Raw genomic sequence first — 10,005 nt, forward strand, 5'->3', positions numbered from 1 at the left:
TATTTGGTTTTTAATTTTGAAATTATTATAGGAAACTATTGTAAAAAAAAAACTATAATTTTCACAAATATTCAATTCGAAATAAACAAAGTTGTCATATGCTTTTATCATTAATTCTTTTTCAAAGATGAAAAATAAATTAATTTACAGTATGTAATAATACACTCATGTCTCTATATTTCTAACACTACTAATTCTTTTAAGATAATTATGTATATATAAAAGGAAATTCGATTTTAAAGTTCATGTTTCAATGTTTAAATAAAATACTATTTGCATAATTTATCATTTCATATTTGAATGATGTAATTATATAATTATTTAATTATGTAATGTGATTTTTATATAATTATTAAATTTCTTATTTGTAGTGTTGGAAGTTCATATCAATATATACATTTTTTTTACAATTTTTTTATAATTTGAAAAAAACTAATGATAATTTAATAAACGTTGTTAAATTTTTTTTGCTTAGTTTATATTTTCAATTTAGGGGCAAGTTAGCCCGACACACTTTTTGTAAATCCAAAACCAAGATGGAGCAGATCGTTTACTTTTTGTAAATCCAACGTGGCTCAAACCAAGATGGGCAGATCGTTTCGCAATACCACCTTTATCTTATAACAAAATTTTGAATGTATAAGTTTTCTAAATCAGTGTTAAACTTTTTTTAATTTATTGGTTTAGTAATACTTATTATATATTCTATTATAAATTGTTTGTGACTTATGTTCAATGTGTACTTTTTATATTGAACTCTTTCGCAAATTAGTTAACAATTTTGAAGTTAGTTTTTGTATTGCTGAATTAAATATATTTTATATTTTAAATATATTTAGCAATCCTTACTGTAAATCTATTTTATTTATGTATATCATATATAAAGTACATTTAGTAATTTAGTAATACTTATTATTTATATTTGTAAATGTTTATATTATTATATTATTAAATTATCATATACTAATTCAGTTTAGTTATTAAAAGTCTGATGTTTTAAAATTATATTAAATTTTGTATAATCTTTCCAAAACATTAAATTAGTTGTTTTCTATTGGAAATTGAAAAGTTTTATCAATTTCACAATGTTATGTTATTTACGAATTGTTGTCATCGCTTGAGGCCATATCAACTCAAATAAAACTGTTATTATTTCCGTGTAAATAAAAACATTTCATTTAAAGCTTTCATATTACTGTATATAAAGAAATATGCAAGTTCCATGTCCATGTTGTTAAACTTTAACCGTTGATTCACAAATCATTGATTCATTTCTCGGTTATACGGTCAAGAAATTATTGTCAAGCAACCAATTTGGTGAGATTTTTGTCCTGCTTTTATTTATTAAATTTCATATTTAATTTATTTATATTTATTTTAGTGTTTTAGTCACTCAAATTCATAATTTTTGTAGGATAAGTCATACGATCTAATAAGGAAATAAAATGCATAGTGTTAATAAAAAATTGTCCACAAAAAAATTAATCAAGATTGACCGTGGATGAAAGGATTGTTCTCTTTCCATGGATTACATGAAGGTTACATCATTTATTTTTAAGCTAACATGGAAGCAAGGAAAAACAATATAAAAGTTACTCTTATTAGGTAAATATTTTCTTCTCTTTTTTTTTTAATGTCTATTTATTTTAGTCCCTTTTGGAAACAACTTTCTTAAGCAAGAACAAAAACAATTTAAGCGAGAACAATATGTGATTCATCTTTATATGATAAGTTTCTTTCTTTTTTGTGTGTTTCATTGTAAGGTTTACGTGGACAGTGGACACGTAAAGTTTATATAAAACATATAAGTTTAAACCCTTGGGTGATCTTCATATTTGTTGAAGAATCTCAAATGGATTCTCTTGTTGAAAACGGTCTTAATTGGGTCCTAAATTTTGAAAAATCATAACAATTAAGTCATTTCCATTAAGTGGTGATAGACGACGTCAAGAGATGTTGAGCTGTATTTTTTTTAGAGCAAGTGTCATTGTGTATTAAATTAACTAGCTAATGTGTTTTATAATCATCATTTCCACGTGGAGGCTAAAATTATTATGGTTGCCTTAACATTTAGAGAGGTCCTTGAGGTAGAATTTGTCATTGTTCTTCATCTTGAGAAAGAAGATGTTGTGGAAGGCAGAACTACAACACTGTTCAGTTGAGGAATCTCTCGTTCGTCTTCGTCTTGCACATGCAACAGTTGGGGCATTCAACACAGTAGTGGCAATGCAAGGAGGTTGGGTGTAACTTCAGCATCACCATCACCCTCCTCCATTTCTCTTGCAATTTTAGCATCACCATCACCCTCCTCCATTTCTCTTGCAACTTCACCATCAGCATCAGCATCCTCCATTTCTCTTGCCACTTCAGCATCACCATCACCATCACCCTCCTCTGTTTCTCTTGCAACTTCACCATCAACAACAACATCCTCCATTTCTCTTGCAACTTCACCATCAACATCAACATCACCCCAATCAATCATTTCCATTACTTGTGGTTCCATGGTTTTATGAACCATATATAGATGAACTTCACCATTTAACGTGCAATGTTAAGCATATGCATTGCACCACGGTCATTAGTCAATAGTTTTAACCTATCTACGAGCACTGACTAACCTCCTAAATAGTACCAAAGCTCTTTCACATCTATATGTTCTAAGTCTTTGACTGAAGCTAAGATGCCAAAATAGCTCCACGTGTCTGGATCATAAGACCATTCAAAGTGTCCAGTATGGTGGACTAGTGCTTTAATACGTTCATCATCCATTTTATATTATATATATCGCACAAAGTCTTTGTACTTGTACATTATGGGAGGAAAATATTACTACTATTACACTCCATACCACTCAAACACGCAAATGGGGGAGCAAACTAACATCTCCACCAACGAAACACTCAGACAAGGGACCACTACTTCTAAACAATTGAAAAAGAAATAGGGACCACAACATCTATAGTTCTACATATTTCAAAAGGCAATATTGGGACCACGCCGCATAAATAATCATACCACAATGCAAAAACCCATTTCTCATTACTCATCCCTAAAACGAAAACGCAATACAAAACGAAGCACGAAAGCAAAACACAAAACAAAGAACGAAAGCAAACTAACCTTAATTGTCGTGAACGTTCGGTTCATCAAGGCTGAGGTGATTGGCTTTGTCTTCTCTCCGATTCGAATTCAAATGTCTTCACGTGGTTCGCTCGTCTCATGTTCGCATTCAAATCTCTAATTCCCTTTTCAAATCCCTCTTTCTCTAACCCTATTTAGTTGAGAAAGCCCTAATATGAAGTGCATAAAATCCCTAATCTAACATTTCAACTATAATGACCAATTACATTTTGTCATGTCAAAATCCCTTAATTTATTTACTGTGCAACACGTCAGCGTCTCTTGACGCCGCCTGTCACCACTTAACGAAAAAGGTTTAATTGTTACGATTTTTTCAAAATTTAGGACTCAATTGAGACTGTTTTCCACAAGAGAACTCACTTGAGATTCCTCAAGTTTAAACCAAACATATATTATGTTATGTCTTAATTTTGTTATATTCGTTTTAGTTTGTTTTTTATATTACTTCTACAATCTTGAACATTGATGTTAAATGTCATGTAAATAGTCAAATTAAAGAAAGCAATATTTTAAAATAAATTAATCTATTGCATGTACTCAAATACAAAACCTAAATATAGTTCGAAATTAATAAATGAGAATATTATGACATTATATTAATTTGTAAAATTGTTCTAAACTTTGAAATTAGAACATTCATAAATTTCATAAATTAATACATGAACTTATTAAAATCATAATATTTTAAATGGAAGTCATGGTATATTTTATTTATGTACAGTCTATTCTTTATATTTTATATTTTTTAGAGGATTTTATCCTTTACATTTTCTTTCTCATCATCTAGTCTTTGTATTTTAGATTATTTATTCTTTATATTTTGTTTGGATCGTTTAACTATTATATTGTTAGATTATCGACTTCTTACATTTTTCTTTCATAGTCTAACTTTTATATTTTTAAAAATATATATTATTTATTTAATCAACCTCTAAACCTCTTAAAATATATAAGTACTAATCTAAAAAATTAATCTCACACATAAAAGTAAACATCACTCGTGCCTACGCATGTGTTTGTGACTAATTCATTAACATATACAATTTGAATTAAAGTGAGTAGATAACTTAGGTATTAAATTATCGTGGATAAACAAGTTAGAAAACTACAAGTGAGTAGTATTTATTTATTGACTGTAATGACATATTAGAAAACTTTAACATAATTAATTATGGGAAGTTGGTCCTTTAAGATCAGGGTTCTATGAATACTAATTTCTTGTGAAAGTGTAACTACAAGAACGTTTTCTTTGTGGGCCTTGATGGGTTAGTCAATAATTTTCATGTCTAAACTCTCCAAATAAATATCAGAAACGTTGTTCAATACATCCAACCAATACATAAGATTGATATACATGTCAAAGTAATGGTGAGCATGTTTGCACGTAGCAAGAACATGAGAACTTGGAAGGTGAAATTTTGGAACTTCCCACAATCGCACCACCCTTCATCTAGTTATAATGATAAATTTTCTAGCGAGTCATCATAGAAGAACAACAGCGGAAGCCTATGTGCATTGTGGAAGTGCATGGAGTCGCATCTGCATATCAGTAAATGCATTGTGGAAAGAGAAGAGAAACAACCCAAAAAAGCGTACAAGAAGGAAATAGAGTAAGAGAGTCGTACAACCCTCTTTGTGTTATTTGAATCGATGTTATTGTACAATACAAAGAAGGATTATATAGGGAGAGAGAAGAAATAGAAAAAGAAAATAGAGAGGAAGAAAACAAAAATAGAACAGAAATAGAAACGGTGTGGTGCACGTGGTATTAATCAATTTCATAAAAAATAACATTTCTAGATATTTTAATATCATGTTTGTCAAAATCATAAGTTATGTAACCTTTGGTAGTAGGATGGATCCCAAGAAAGAGACTAGGCTTGGCATAAGCATTAAGTTTCTTCCTATTAGCTTGAAGGGTGATGACATAGCATAGGCAACCAAACACTTTGAGTCTACTAATATCAAAATCTTTTTGATACAACCTGTCATAAGGGCAACTATTTTGCAGAAAAGGTGTAGGCATGATATTAATAAGGAGAGTAGCATAATTGAGAGCATAAGTCCAGAACTGAATATAAATGTTAGAGTGGAAAATTAAAGCTCTAGTGACATTTAGAAGATGTTGATGTTTCCTTTCAGCAACACCATTTTGTTGGGGTGTTTCATTACGGGATGTTTGATGAACTATGTCATCAGTTTTACAGTAATCATGCATATTAAATTCACTGCCATTGTCAGACCTAAGGGGAACTATTTTGCAGAAAAGGTGTAGGCATGATATTAATAAGGAGAGTAGCATAATTGAGAGCATAAGTCCATAACTGAATAGAAATGTTAGAGTGGAAAATTAAAGTTCTAGTGACATTTAGAAGATGTTGATGTTTCCTTTCAGCAACACCATTTTGTTGGGGTGTTTCATTACAGGATGTTTGATGAACTATGTCATCAGTCTTACAGTAATCATGCATATTAAATTCACTGCCATTGTCAGACCTAATGACCTTTATGGTAGTTTTAAAATGGTTTTCAACATATGAAATGAAATGAATGAGATGTTTGTGAGTTTCAGATTTAGTTTTCATCAAATGTACCCAAGTATATCGAGTATGATAATCAATAATGGTTAAAAAAATATCTATGAGAATGTAAAGAAGCAATAGAGCAAGGTCCCCAAATATCAACATGTATAACATTAAAATGATGTAAAGCATATGAAGTATTGGGAGGAAAAGGGAGATATTTTTGTTTAGCAGCATGATAAGCATTGCAGTTATCAGTTCTAGAGTCAAAACAATGGTATTTTTGTTTTAAAATATCTAAACGTCTATCAGACATATGACCCAAGCAATTATGACAAAGATTATTACATCCAACTTTACATATTTGGTGATTATCTACAAAGTTGAAAGAGTGTCGCTTGATGTTGTTGTAGTCACGAAATATGTATAAACCAGCATGAGAATTAACTGAACCAATCTTCTTGTTTGTTGTCATATCCTGAATAGAAAAAATGGTATTAGTAAAGGTAAGGCATAAATGATTGTGTGCAACCGATTTAGATATAGAGATAAGATTATAACAAAAGTTTGGAATGAAAAGGACGTCTTTTAGAATGATCTTGTCACAAATCTAAATAGCTCCTTTATGAGTAGCTTTTGTTTACATGCCATTAGGTAAATTAATAGTAATTGAGGTAATCTTTTTATAGGATTGTAGATGATTATGAGAACAGACATTATGATCTGCTGCACTAGAATCTAAAATCCAAGGGACACTACCTTTGTCTTTGTGTGAATCAAGACCAAGAATGGTTTTACCTGTAGTAGTGGAGGTAGAGACTATAGAACTGATTTGGTTAGTGGATGCAGACCCTGTATCATTGGTGGCTTTGATAAGAGCCATAAAAGCTTGATATTGCTGTTGTGTTAGCCGAACTTCATGATCAGGAGCATCTTCTTGACTCTCAATTCTGGTTTCTTGGTTTCTGGACATGAAGCTTTTTCCATTGTGAAGTCTGTGACCAGGAGGAAACCCATGTTTTCTGTAGCAAACCTCAATGGTGTGGCCAGTTTTACCACAGTGAGAGCATGCCTTACGATTGGCATAATTCTTGTTGGTAGGGAAACCATTTTTTCTTGAAACAAACAAATTCAGTGTGCCAATTTTTACCATAATATGAACATCAAACAGAATTAACAGCAGCCATACTTTTGGTTTCTAGAGCATTAAGAAAGGTGTTATTCATAACTTGTCTTTCTTGTTGCACAACATATGAGAAAATCTTGGAAATAGAGTGCATGGGATCCATTAGAAGGACATGAGATTGAATGTTACCATATTGCTCATTTAAGCCTTGAAGAAATTGCAGACCATGATCCTCATTCTTTCTTTGGGTAATAATCATAGTCTTTGTGCAAGAACATGGTATTTCACACGAGCAAGCCGGTTCAAGACGAAAATTTTCAAGTTCATCCCATATGATACGAAGCTTAACGAAGAATTTCGTGACAGTACTATCTCCTTCATGCAAGCAAGCTGCTTCATTTTGCAATGCAGATATGCATAGAAGATCTCCCTGAAAAAAAAACTGGATTTGAGGTCATCCCATATGGCTTGAGCGTTGTCCATCCAAAGAATGTTGTGTCGTATTTCAAGTGAAACAGAGTGGACAAGCCAAGAGACCACCATATTGTTGCACCTCTTCCAAGCATTATGAGTAACATCCTCCTTGTACGCAGTCCCATAAACAAACTAGACCTTGTTCTTAGCACTTAAGACAGTAAACATGGATTTGCTTCAGGCATAAGAATTATTTGATTCAAGAAGTGGAGACACAAGAGAAATGGTTAGGCTTTCACCAGGATAGAGATAAAGAAAACTAGAAGAACTGTTATAATCTTCTGACATTGTGCAAGAAACTGTGAAAGAAAGCAAAAAAAAAGTAAAGAAAAAGAGATTAGGGTTGGCGCAACAGAGCTCTTCAAAGAAGAGCTCTGATACCATCATAGAAGAACAACAGCAGAAGCCTCTGTGCATTGTGGAAATGCATGAAGTCGCTTCTGCATATCAGCAAATGCATTGTGGAAAGAGAAGAGAAACAACCCAGAAAAGCATACATGAAGGAAATAAAGTAAGAGAGTTGTATAACCCTTTTTGTGTTATTTAAATCAGTGTTATTGTACAATACATAGAAGGATTATATAGGGAGAGAGAAGAAATAGAAAAAGAAAACAAAAAGGAAGAAAAGAAAAACAGAACAGAAACAAAAACGGTGCGGTGCATGTGGTATTAATGAGAAACAATGTTAAGTGGTGCTTTTAGAAGTGTTCTAACAAGTCAAAGTTCTTTAAGATTGATCATCTCCACACCAAAAATCTTGTATTACTTTTATCAAATTCAAGAACATTGTGAGTGTTTGATCTTATATGAGAATCTTGTAACACCTTTAGTGCAACTTCTGAATGGACATGGCTAACATTAATCATTGAAATGATTTACCTCCTTTTCTAATGAAGAATTTATTGCATATTGTGTATGTGGCCATGATCATGGAGGATATTAATAGATTCTTTGTTTTCTTGAGTATTGAATTTATGCATGTTAAGTTAGTCACAAAGTGATCCTATATTGATAGTTTGTTATTAGCTAAATCATTGTATAGGTTGCATATTGAAGTAAAAAAAGTTAATATAAAATAGAAAACTTATTATAGAAAAGAAAATTGTTATTTTAAAAGAAAAGTGTTTACCATATGGATAAAATCCTATTTTAGAGTTGCATTCTTGAATTTTCTTATAGTTATGAAGTTTTCTTGTAGTCATTTGCTTAGAGTGATTAAAATAATTATCATTATTACAGTTATTTGGATGATTTTGGAAATCTTTTTTCTACTATTTTTCAAATTAAGGAGTTAGTTGTGTATGGTTGAAAATAAATCTATGAATTATATGAATAATATTGACTTTGACTTTTTATTCTGCAAATTTTTAGTATTTAAACTAGAGAAGGTAGGTGGTTTCATTTATGGATATGACAAAACTAATTAGATGAATATTGATGGTACATCTAGAAATTGTCTTGATTTATCATCATGTGCTATTATTTTTAGAGAAAATTAGAATGAATATAAAGATAGTTTTAATGTCGAGTTTACAAGGATCGTTTATTCTTTCATCCACAAGCTTGAAACTTTAAAAAACTTTAATTAGAAAATAATTCTTTTAGTTTATCATGATTTTTTTATCAACAGTGGTTCATTAAAATCTAGAACAAGACAACGTCAGTGCTTACAAGTTTCTTATAATTTTTGTAAATAAAATTATTGTGTTAACAAGTTAAGCTAATTTAACTTTGATTGATAGAAAATAATATAAATTTTTTACTTTTTTACCTTTCTATATTTATTTAGATTTTTTTCATGATAAATATAGTTGATCTATATTTAGTAAAATTTAATTTTTATCATGAATTCGATAGGAATTCCATTATTTGTATTATTTTATTTTATTTCATGTTTATTCATTTCAAAGATTCCTATTTGTGCAAAATTATCTTAAATAGGTTCTCGTATTTTTTTATCTCAATTAGGTCCTTATTTTTGTAAAATTGAGTCAATTTTAACCTTGCCGTTAATTGGACTGGACGACGTTAAATTTGTTGTCTCGTGGCATGCTGACTGTGCAATGATTAAGCACGTGACAGTGGAACTTCACACTCCTCTCGGTCTGGTAGGTGGTCGACCTGGAGTTTGGCCACTCGGCCTTGTAGTGGGTTGGCCTGGAATTCGGTCACTCGGTCTAGTGGTCAAGTTTGGTCACTCGGTCTGGTGGTACCAAGAGACCGACCACCAGACCGAGTGACCGAACTCTAGGCTGACCACCCACCAAGCCCACTGACCATCAGAACGAGTCACCGACCGACCACTAGACCGAGTGTCCTTATTTGTATTTAAAACTTAAAATAAAATAAATTCCACCACATTGTGTCACGTCACTAAAAATTACACCGTCAGCAGGCCAAGACACAAATTTATATCGTCCACAGCAATTAACGGCACGAGCATTATTGACTTAATTTTACATAAACAGGAATCCAATTGAGCACTTTCAAAATACAAGACCTAATTGACACAAATTTGCAGAACCTCCTCTGAAATGATTAAATCTTTATTTTATTTTATTTTATTTTATTTTTAATAACTTTTCATTTATTTTTTTTAATAATTTTTCATGTGATAAAAAATGATTTATGTGCTTTAAAACGTCATTTACGCGTAATAATAGCATCCATCACCGCATCTGGAACACAGGGTGAAAAGGGAACAAGAACAGGCAATCACAATACAAATACCTTGAATCC

The sequence above is a fragment of the Vigna angularis genome, chromosome 4 (genome assembly GCF_016808095.1).
Source record: "Vigna angularis cultivar LongXiaoDou No.4 chromosome 4, ASM1680809v1, whole genome shotgun sequence".
In the NCBI taxonomy this organism is placed as follows: domain Eukaryota; kingdom Viridiplantae; phylum Streptophyta; class Magnoliopsida; order Fabales; family Fabaceae; genus Vigna; species Vigna angularis.